Source organism: Eschrichtius robustus, chromosome 21, assembly GCF_028021215.1.
Source record: "Eschrichtius robustus isolate mEscRob2 chromosome 21, mEscRob2.pri, whole genome shotgun sequence".
NCBI classification, from domain to species: domain Eukaryota; kingdom Metazoa; phylum Chordata; class Mammalia; order Artiodactyla; family Eschrichtiidae; genus Eschrichtius; species Eschrichtius robustus.
In genome coordinates, this window is record NC_090844.1 from 36,354,259 (window position 1) to 36,366,395 (window position 12,137).

The following is a 12,137-nucleotide window of genomic DNA, read 5'->3' on the forward strand; positions in this document are numbered from 1 at the left end:
TTCCCAAAATGCAAAAAGAAAACCAAGAAATAATAGAGAACATTCATGAACTGCAGGGCAATTGTAAAAGATACAGCATAAATGTAATCAGAATACCAGAAGAAGAAGGAAAGAAAGAAAGAAAGAAGGAAAGAAAGAAAGAAAGAAAGAAAGAAAGAAGGAAAGAAAGAAAGAAGCAGAAGAAATATTTGAAGTAATAATGGCTGAATATGTATTTTCCAAAATTAATGACAGACACTAAAACACAGATCCAGAAATCTCAGAGAATAACACACATAATAAATATCCAAAAATGGACACCTGCAGAAAAAACAGAGACAGAGAGAAAATCTTGAAAGAAGGTAGAGGGGAAAAAAAAAACACCTTACACACTAAAGATAAACAAGAATTATAGTGGACTTCTTTTCAGAAACCATGCAAAAAGTAAAGAAAAATATTTAATGGTTTGAAAGAATAAACCCACAAATCTAGACTTCTGTATCCAGCAAATATATCCATGAAAAGTGAAGGAGAATAAAGACGTGCCCAGAAAGACAAAAACTAAGAGTATTTATCACCAGTAGACCTGGCCTGCAGAGACATACTGTGTTTGTGGATTGGAAGACTCAACATAGTGTCAATTCTTCCCAGATTGATATATAAGTGTAATGCAATTCCTATCAATATTTCAGGAAGTATTTTTTGTTGTTCTTATTTTACTTTTATTTTATGTAGATACAGACAAGCTTATTCTAAAATTTATATGTAAATTAATGGGCCTTAGAATAGCTAAGACCAAGAAAAAAAAAAGTAAAGGGATGAAGAAATATCCCTTTCTCTTTTTTTTTTTTTTAAACATCTTTATTGAAGTATAATTGCCTTACAATGGTGTGTTAGCTTCTGCTTTATAACAAAGTGAATCAGTTATACATATACAATATGTTCCCATTTCTCTTCCCTCTTGCATCTCCCTCCCTCCCACCCTCCCCATCCCACTCCTCTAGGTGGTCACAAAGCACCGAGCTGATCTCCCTGTGCTATGCAGCTGCTTCCCACTAGTTATCTATTTTACATTTGGTAGTGTATATATGTCCATGACACTCTCTTACCCTGTCACATCTCACCCCACCCCCTCCCCATATCCTCAAGTCCATTCTCTAGTAGGTCTGTGTCTTTATTCCCGTCTTGCCACTGGGTTCTTCATGGCCTTTTTTTTTTTCCTTAGATTCCGTATATATGTGTTAGCATACTGTATTTGTTTTTCTCTTTCTGACTTACTTCACTCTGTATGACAGACTCTAACTCCATCCACCTCATTACAAATACCTCCATTTCATTTCTTTTTATGGCTGAGTAATATTCCATTGTATATATGTGCCACATCTTCTTTATCCATTCATCTGTCGATGGACATTTAGGTTGCTTCCATGTCCTGGCTATTGTAAATAGAGCTGCAATGAACATTTTGGTACATGACTCTTTTTGACCTATGGTTTTCTCAGGGTATATGCCCAGTAGTGGGATTGCTGGGTCGTATGGTAGTTCTATTTGTAGTTTTTTAAGGAACCTCCATACTGTTCTCCATAGTGGCTGTATCAATTTACATTCCCACCAACAGTGCAAGAGGGTTCCCTTTCCTCCACACCCTCTCCAGCATTTATTGTTTCTAGATTTTTTGATGATGACCATTCTAACCGGTGTGAGATGATATCTCATTGTAGTTTTGATTTGCATTTCTCTAATGATTAATGATGTTGAGCATTCTTTCATGTGTCTGTAGGCCATCTGTATATCTTCTTTGGAGAAATGTCTATTTAGGTCTTCTGCCCATTTTTGGATTGGGTTGTTGGTTTTTTTGTTATTCAGCTGCATGAGCTGCTTGTAAATCTTGGAGATTAATCCTTTGTCAGTTGCTTCATTTGCAAATATTTTCGCCCATTCTGATGGTTGTCTTTTGGTCTTGTTTATGGTTTCCTTTGCTGTGCAAAAGCTTTTAAGTTTCATTAGATCCCATTTGTTTATTTGTGTTCTTATTTCCATTTCTCTGGGAGCTGGGTCAAAAAGAATCTTGCTGTGATGTATGTCATAGAGTGTTCTGCCTATGTTTTCCTCTAAGAGTTTGATAGTGTCTGCCCTTACACTTAGGTCTTTAATCCATTTTGAGTTTATTTTTGTGCATGGTGTCAGGGAGTGTTCTAATTTCATACTTTTACATGTACCTGTCCAATTTTCCCAGCACCACTTATTGAAGAGGCTGTCTTTTCTCCACTGTATATGCTTGGCTCCTTTATCAAAGATAAGGTGACCATATGTGTGTGGGTTTATCTCTGGGCTTTCTATCCTGTTCCATTGATCTATATTTCTGTTTTTGTGCCAGTACCAGACTGTCTTGATTACTGAAGCTTTGTAATATAGTCTGAAGTCAGGGAGCCTGATTCCCCCAGCTCCATTTTTCGTTCTCAAGATTGCTTTGGCTATTCGGGGTCTTTTGTGTTTCCATACAAATTGTGAAATTTTTTGTTCTAGTTCTGTGAAAAATGCCAGTGGTAGTTTGATAGGGATTGCATTGAATCTGTAGATTGCTTTGGGTAGTAGAGTAATTTTCACAATGTTGATTCTTCCAATCCAGGAACATGGTATATCTCTCCATCTATTTGTATCATCTTTAATTTCTTTCATCAGTGTCTTATAATTTTCTGCATACAGGTCTTTTGTCTCCTTAGGCAGGTTTATTCCTAGATATTTTATTCTTTTTGTTGCAATGGTAAATGGGAGTGTTTTCTTAATTTCACTTTCAGATTTTTCGTCATTAGTGTATAGAAATGCAAGAGATTTCTGTGCATTTATTTTGTATCCTGCTACTTTACCAAATTCATTGATTAGCTCTAGGAGTTTTCTGGTAGCATCTTTAGGATTCTCTATGTATAGTATCATGTCATCTGCAAATAGTGACAGCTTTACTTCTTCTTTTCCGATTTGGATTCCTTTTATTTCTTTGTCTTCTCTGATTGCTGTGGCTAACACTTCCAAAACTATGTTGAATAATAGTGGTGAGAGTGGGCAACCTTGTCTTGTTCCTGATCTTAGTGAAAATGGTTTCAGTTTTTCACCATTGAGGACAATGTTGGCTGTGGGTTTGTCATATATGGCCTTTATTATGTTCCCTTTCTTAACATAAATCATGCTAACATAAATCAAAAGAAAGCTGAAGTGGTAATATTAGTATTAGACAAAGCCTGCTCAGAATAAGGAAAATTATCAGGAATACAAAAGAACATAATGATACGGGGGTCAATTCTTTAAGTAAAGCTGTGCATGTGCCTAACAACAAATCATCAATATATATGAAGGAAAAACTGATCAAACTGCAAGAAGAAATAGAGAATCTACTTATAGTTGGAGACATCAACTCCTTTCTATCAATAATTGACAGATCCAGTAGACAAAAAATCAGTTGAACTGAGCCACACAATCAATTGGATCTAATTGCCATTAATAGACTATATCCAATAATAGCACAATATGCATTGTTCTGAAGCTCACATGGAATCATCCACCAAGAAAGACCACATTCTGGGCCATAAAATGTTCTTCATTAATTAAAAAAAAAAGGAATCAATGTATGTTCTCAAACCATAATGAATTAAATTAGAAATTAATAACAGAAAGACAGCTGGAAAATCTCAAAGCCTTTGGAGATTAAATGATGCACATTTAGATTATTTTTTTAAATTTTTGTTTCATACTGGAGTATAGTTGATTAACAATGTTGTGTTTGTGTCAGGTGTACAGCAAAGTGATTCAGTTATACTGAATACATGTAGGTATTCTACATGTATCTATTCTTTTTCAAGTTCTTTCCCCATTTAGGTTATTACAGAATATTGAGCAGAGTTTCCTGTGCTATACAGTAGGTCCTTGTTGGTTATCTACTTTAAATATAGCAGCGTGTATATGTCAATCCCAAACTCCCAATCTATCCCTCCCCCCTACACTCCTCCCGCACATAACCATAAATTCATTATCTAAGTCCGTGAGTCTGTTTCTGTTTTGTAAATAAGTTTATTTGTATCATAAATGACACACATTTAATAGCATGAGAACTAAACAAGAAATCTTAAGAAAAGTGGGAAATGAAATGGAAAATACAATCTATCAAAATTTGTGGAATGCACAGTGCTTAGAGAGAAATTTATAACATTAAATGTAGAAAAGAATAAAGATCTAAAACAATAACTTAAGTTTTAACCTTAGGAAACTAGAAAAAGAATAGCAATACAAACCTACAGAAAGCAGAAGAAAAAGCATAATAAAAATCAGGGCAGAAATCAATGAAATTGAAAACAGAAAAACAATAGAGAAAATAACAAAACCAAAAGCTAGCTCTTTGATAAAAATTAGCAGTTATTTTATTTATAGTTCTTTATATCTCTGCAGCTATCAACATTATCTATCATTTCCTTCTTGAAACACACTTTTTTGTTTGTCTTCCTTAGCCCATCATCTCCTGATTTCCCTCCTAAATCGTTAGCTATTTCTTCTTTGTCTCCTTATCCAAAATTGCCTTCTCTCTTTCACTTTTAAAGAAAGGTTGTGGTGCCTTAGTCTTTTGGACACTTTCTCTTCTCAATGTACACATTTTTTCTTGGATGATCTCATTCATTACCATGACATTACATGCCACTCAAACACTACCTAGGTTTCTCCAGAAATCAGAACCTGGGGCAAAGTGTTAAAAACAAGTATTAAGTAGTATAGTCATTTTCGCAATGTTGATTCTTCCAATCCAAAAACATGGTATATCTCTCCATCTATTTATATCATCTTTAATTTCTTTCATCAGTGTCTTATAGTTTTCTGTATACAGGTCTTTTGTCTCCTTAGTTAGGCTTATTCCTAGGTATTTTATTCTTTTGGTTGCAATGATAAATGGGAGTGTTTCCTTAATTTCTCTTTCAGATTTTTCATCATTAGTGTATAGGAATGCAAGAGATTTCTGTGCATTAATTTTGTATCCTGCTATTTTACCAAATTCATTGATTAGCTCTAGTAGTTTTCTGGTAGCGTCTTTAGGATTCTTTATGTATAGTATCATGTTATCTGCAAACAGTGTCAACTTTACTTCTTTTCCGATTTGGATTCCTTTTATTTCTTTTTCTTTTCTGATTTCTGTGGCTAAAACTTCCAAAATTATGTTGAATAATAGTGGTGAGAGTGGGCAACGTTGTCTTATTCCTGATCTTAGTGGAAATGGTTTCAGTTTTTCACCATTGAGGACAATGTTGGCTGTGGGTTTGTCATATATGGCCTTTATTATGTTGAGGTAAGTTCCCTCCATGCCTACTTTCTGGAGAGTTTTTATCATAAATGGGTGTTAAATATTTTTGAAAACTTTTTATCCATCTACTGAGATGATCATATGGTTTTTCTCCTTCAATTTGTTAATATGGTGTATCACATTGATTGATTTGCGTATATTGAAGAATCCTTGCATTCCTGGGATAAACCCCACTTGATCATGGTGTATGATCCTTTTAATGTGCTGTTGGATTCTGTTTGCTAGTATTTTGTTGAGGAGTTTTGCATCTATGTTCATCAGTGATACTGGCCTGTAGTTTTCTTTCTTTGTGACATCTTTGTCTGGGTTTGGTATCAGGGTGATGGTGGCCTCGTTGAATGAGTTTGGGAGTGTTCTTCACTCTACTATATTTTGGAAGAGTTTGAGAAGGATAGGTGTTAGCTCTTCTCTAAATGTTTGATAGAATTCGCCTGTAAAGCCATCTGGTTCTAGGCTTTTGTTTGTTGGAAGATTTTTAATCAGAGTCTCAATTTCAGTGCTTGTGATTGGTCTGTTTATATTTTCTATTTCTTCGTGGTTCAGTCTCAGAAGGTTGTGCTTTTCTAAGAATTTGTCCATTTCTTCCAGGTTGTCCATTTTATTGGCATATAGTTGCTTTTAGTGATCTCTCATGATCCTTTGTATTTCTGCAGTGTCAGTTGTTACTTCTCCTTTTTCATTTCTAATTCTATTGATTTGAGTCTTCTCACTTTTGTTTGTGATGAGTCTGACTAATGGTTTATCAATTCTGTTTATCTTCTCAAAGAACCAGCTTTTAGTTTTATTGATCTTTGCTATTGTTTTCTTTGTTTCTATTTCATTTATTTCTGATCTGATCTTTATGATTTCTTTCCTTCTGCTAACGTTGAGGTTTTTTGTTCTTCTTCCTCTAATTGCTTTAGGTGTAAGGTTAGGGTGTTTATTTGAGATGTTTCTTGTTTCTGGAGGTAGGATTGAATTGGTATAAACTTCCCTCTTAGAACTGCTTTTGCTGCATCCCATAGGTTTTGGGTCATCGTGTTTTCATTGTCATTTGTTTCTAGGTATTTTTTGATTTCCACTTTGATTTCTTCAGTGATACCTTGGTTATTAAGTAGTGTATTGTTTAGCCTCCATGTATTTGTATATTTTTCAGAGTTTTTGCTCTAATTGATATCTAGACTCAGAGTCTTACCTTGAGGCAAGTACACACGTCGAGTTTCCATTTAGCTCTAGAGCGTGACAGGATGAGCTCCCATCCATGCTTAGGAAGCACCCTGTTTATTAAGCAAAAACTCCATTTCTTCCTCGAGCCCTGACTATAGTTACTAGAGGCCAGTCAAAAACAATGTTATTTAGGTAGCTTCAAGGCAGCATGAACGGAGCTTTCAATATGGGAAAGCAAGGCTTGTGCTGTCAGGCCCCCATTTCCAGTGAACACGCAGCCTATATATATCCATGTGAATTCTAACAAGTCAAAAGAGACTCTAGCTACACACAGGTCCCTTCCCTGAATCATCGTTCCTTCACAGGGTGTTCTGCAGGTACTGAACACCCTCACCCAAGGAAGGCTCTAAGTAGGCTATCGGGCCTTAGCCTCTTCTAAAATCCTGCAGTGTAACAGGAAGACCTGTGCTTTAGTTGCAGGAGGAATGCAAGCCGAATTTCTCCTGTAGGTATGGGGTCCTTGGGTATGAGTTCCTAGAAGGAAGGCGAAGCCTATTGTGTTTCTAAGTGCAGCTCCAATGAGTGCAATGAGACAGACTTCCAAGGAATGTAGGACATGAGAAAACATAATCCCTGGAGCTGTTGGAGTGCTGAGGACATCTAGCTTTCCCAAGGAAGGGTGCAGTGTGTAACCTTACTCTCTAAATACAAAGAGTAACTTGGAAAGGCTTCCGGGCCTGCATGTTTCTTAGAAGGGCAGAGGAGCCTGCAGGAACTCAATGTATTTGTAGGCAAAAGGGTGCCTACACGAGGGTGCCTAGTGTCTAGAAAAGTGAAGAAACGTTAAAGTAGAGCAGAACTGCGAATACGACCTAATGGAAACTGTTAAGCACTTTCGCTTCAGCAGGGCTTTTCAGGCCTTAGCTTGAGGCAAGTACTCACGTCAAGTTTCCCTGTAGCTCTAGAGCATGACAGGAGGAGCTCCCACCCATGCTATGGAAGCACCGTGTTTCCTTAGAGAAAACTCCTTTTCTTTCCAGAGGGCTGCCTGCAGTGACTAGAGGCCAGTCAAAAACAGTGTTATTTAGGTATCTTCAGTGCAGCGTGGATAGAGGTTTTAAAATGGAAACGCAAGGTTTGTGCTCTCAGGTGTTCTTTTCCAGTGAACATGCAGCCGAACACCTTCTGATTTCTAACAAGTCAAAAGAGACTCTAGCTACACACTTGGCCCTTGCTGAATCAACTTTTCTTCACAGGGTGTTCTGCATGTATCGAACTCCCTCATCCTTGGAACGTTCTATGTATGCTATCGGGCCTAACCCTATTCTAAAGTCCTGCAGTGTAACAGGAAAATATTTGCTTTGGTTCCAGTAGGAATGCAAGCCTCTTTAACCTGTAGGTATGGTGTCCTTGGGTAAGAGTTCCTAGAAGGAAGGCGAAGCAGATTGCTTTTTTTAGTGTAGGTCCAATGAGGGCAATGGGGCAGACTTCCATGGCATGTAGGACGTGCGAGAACAGAATCCCTGGAGCTGTTGAAGAGCTGAGTCCACCTAGCTTCTTAAGGAAGGGTGCAGCGAGTTGCCCTACACTCTGAATACGTAGAGTTACTGGGAAAGGCTTTTATGTCTGGATGTGTCCTGGAAGGGCAAAGGAGACTGCTGGTACTCACTGTATTTGCAAGAAAAAGGGTGCCTACACGAGGGTGCCTAGTGTCAGGAAAAGTGTAGAAACGTTAAAGTAGAGCAGAACTGCGAATACGACCTAGTGGAAACTGCTAAGCGCTTTCGCTTCAGGAGGGCTTTTCAGGCCTTAGCTTGAGGCAAGTACTCACGTCAAGTTTCCCTGTAGCTCTAGAGCATGACAGGAGGAGCTCCCCCACATGCTATGGAAGCACCGTGTTTCCTTAGAGAAAACGCCTTTTCTTTCCAGAGGGCTCCCTACAGTGACTAGAGGCCAGTCAAAAACAGTGTTATTTAGGGATCTTCAGGCTAGCATGGATAGTGATTTAAAATGGGAAAGCAAGGCTTGTGCTATCAGGTCTTCTATTCCGGTGAACATGCAGCCAAAACCCTTCTGAATTCTTACAAGTCAAAAGAGACTCTAGCTACACCCTTGTCCCTTGCTGAATCAACTTTTCTTCACAGGGTGTTCTACATGTATCGAACGCCCTCATTCTTGGAAAGTTCTATGTATGCTATCAGGCCTAAGCCTATTTTCAAGCCCTGCAGTGTACCAGGAAAAACTGTGCTTTGGTTGCAGTAGGAATGCAAGCCTCCTTTCTCCTGTAGGTATGGGGTCTTGGGGTCAGAGTTCCTAGAGGACGGCGAAGCAGATTGTGTTTCTTAGTGTAGGTCCAATGAGGGCAATGAGGCAGACTTCCATGGCATGTAGGACGTGCGAGAACAGAATCCCTGGAGCTGTTGAAGAGCTGAGTCCACCTAGCTTCTTAAGGAAGGGTGCAGCGAGTTGCCCTACACTCTGAATACGTAGAGTTACTGGGAAAGGCTTTTATGTCTGGATGTGTCCTGGAAGGGCAAAGGAGACTGCTGGTACTCACTGTATTTGCAAGAAAAAGGGTGCCTACACGAGGGTGCCTAGTGTCAGGAAAAGTGAAGAAACGTTAAAGTAGAGCAGAACTGCGAATACGACCTAATGGAAACTGCTACACGCTTTTGCTTCAGCAGGGCTTTTCAGGCCTTAGCTTGAGGCAAGTACTCACGTCAAGTTTCCCTGTAGCTCTAGAGAATGACAGGAGGAGCTCCCACCCATGCTATGGAAGCACCGTGTTTTCTTAGAGAAAACTCCTTTTCTTTCCAGAGGGCTGCCTGCAGTGACTAGAGGCCAGTCAAAAACAGTGTTATTTAGGTATCTTCAGTGCAGCGTGGATAGAGCTTTTAAAATGGAAACGCAAGGTTTGTGCCATCAGGTGTTCTTTTCCAGTGAACATGCAGCCGAACACCTTCTGATTTCTAACAAGTCAAAAGAGACTCTAGCTACACCCTGGTCCCTTGCTGTATCAACTTTTCTTCACAGGGTGTTCTGCATGTATCGAACTCCTTCATCCTTGGAACGTTCTATGTATGCTATCGGGCCTAACCCTATTGTAAAGTCCTGCAGTGTAACAGGAAAAACTTTGCTTTGGTTCCAGTAGGAATGCAAGCCTCCTTTATCCTGTAGGTATGGGGTCCTTGGGTAAGAGTTTCTAGAAGGAAGGCGAAGCAGATTGCGTTTTTTAGTGTAGCTCCAATGAGGGCAATGAGGCAGACTTCCATGGCATGTAGGACGTGAGAGAACAGAATCCCTGGAGCTGTTGGAGCGCTGAGGACATCTAGCTTTCCCAAGGAAGAGTGCAGTGTGTTGCCCTACCCTCTGAATACATTGACTGACTGGGAAAGGCTACTAGGCCTGGATGTTTCTTAGAAGGGCAGAGGAGCCTGCTGGTACTCACTGTATTTGTAGGCAAAAGGGTGCCTACACGAGGGTGCCTAGTGTCTAGAAAAGTGAAGAAACGTTAAAGTATAGCAGAACTGCGAATACGACCTAATGGAAACTGTTAAGCACTTTCGCTTCAGCAGGGCTTTTCAGGCCTTAGCTTGAGGCAAGTACTCACGTCAAGTTTCCCTGTAGCTCTAGAGCATGACAGGAGGAGCTCCCACCCATGCTATGGAAGCACCGTGTTTCCTTAGAGAAAACTCCTTTTCTTTCCAGAGGGCTGCCTGCAGTGACTAGAGGCCAGTCAAAAACAGTGTTATTTAGGTATCTTCAGTGCAGCGTGGATAGAGGTTTTAAAATGGAAACGCAAGGTTTGTGCTCTCAGGTGTTCTTTTCCAGTGAACATGCAGCCGAACACCTTCTGATTTCTAACAAGTCAAAAGAGACTCTAGCTACACACTTGGCCCTTGCTGAATCAACTTTTCTTCACAGGGTGTTCTGCATGTATCGAACTCCCTCATCCTTGGAACGTTCTATGTATGCTATCGGGCCTAACCCTATTCTAAAGTCCTGCAGTGTAACAGGAAAATATTTGCTTTGGTTCCAGTAGGAATGCAAGCCTCTTTAACCTGTAGGTATGGTGTCCTTGGGTAAGAGTTCCTAGAAGGAAGGCGAAGCAGATTGCTTTTTTTAGTGTAGGTCCAATGAGGGCAATGGGGCAGACTTCCATGGCATGTAGGACGTGCGAGAACAGAATCCCTGGAGCTGTTGAAGAGCTGAGTCCACCTAGCTTCTTAAGGAAGGGTGCAGCGAGTTGCCCTACACTCTGAATACGTAGAGTTACTGGGAAAGGCTTTTATGTCTGGATGTGTCCTGGAAGGGCAAAGGAGACTGCTGGTACTCACTGTATTTGCAAGAAAAAGGGTGCCTACACGAGGGTGCCTAGTGTCAGGAAAAGTGTAGAAACGTTAAAGTAGAGCAGAACTGCGAATACGACCTAGTGGAAACTGCTAAGCACTTTCGCTTCAGGAGGGCTTTTCAGGCCTTAGCTTGAGGCAAGTACTCACGTCAAGTTTCCCTGTAGCTCTAGAGCATGACAGGAGGAGCTCCCCCACATGCTATGGAAGCACCGTGTTTCCTTAGAGAAAACGCCTTTTCTTTCCAGAGGGCTCCCTACAGTGACTAGAGGCCAGTCAAAAACAGTGTTATTTAGGGATCTTCAGGCTAGCATGGATAGTGATTTAAAATGGGAAAGCAAGGCTTGTGCTATCAGGTCTTCTATTCCGGTGAACATGCAGCCAAAACCCTTCTGAATTCTTACAAGTCAAAAGAGACTCTAGCTACACCCTTGTCCCTTGCTGAATCAACTTTTCTTCACAGGGTGTTCTACATGTATCGAACGCCCTCATTCTTGGAAAGTTCTATGTATGCTATCAGGCCTAAGCCTATTTTCAAGCCCTGCAGTGTACCAGGAAAAACTGTGCTTTGGTTGCAGTAGGAATGCAAGCCTCCTTTCTCCTGTAGGTATGGGGTCCTTGGGTCAGAGTTCCTAGAGGACGGCGAAGCAGATTGTGTTTCTTAGTGTAGGTCCAATGAGGGCAATGAGGCAGACTTCCATGGCATGTAGGACGTGCGAGAACAGAATCCCTGGAGCTGTTGAAGAGCTGAGTCCACCTAGCTTCTTAAGGAAGGGTGCAGCGAGTTGCCCTACACTCTGAATACGTAGAGTTACTGGGAAAGGCTTTTATGTCTGGATGTGTCCTGGAAGGGCAAAGGAGACTGCTGGTACTCACTGTATTTGCAAGAAAAAGGGTGCCTACACGAGGGTGCCTAGTGTCAGGAAAAGTGAAGAAACGTTAAAGTAGAGCAGAACTGCGAATACGACCTAATGGAAACTGCTACACGCTTTTGCTTCAGCAGGGCTTTTCAGGCCTTAGCTTGAGGCAAGTACTCACGTCAAGTTTCCCTGTAGCTCTAGAGAATGACAGGAGGAGCTCCCACCCATGCTATGGAAGCACCGTGTTTTCTTAGAGAAAACTCCTTTTCTTTCCAGAGGGCTGCCTGCAGTGACTAGAGGCCAGTCAAAAACAGTGTTATTTAGGTATCTTCAGTGCAGCGTGGATAGAGCTTTTAAAATGGAAACGCAAGGTTTGTGCCATCAGGTGTTCTTTTCCAGTGAACATGCAGCCGAACACCTTCTGATTTCTAACAAGTCAAAAGAGACTCTAGCTACACCCTGGTC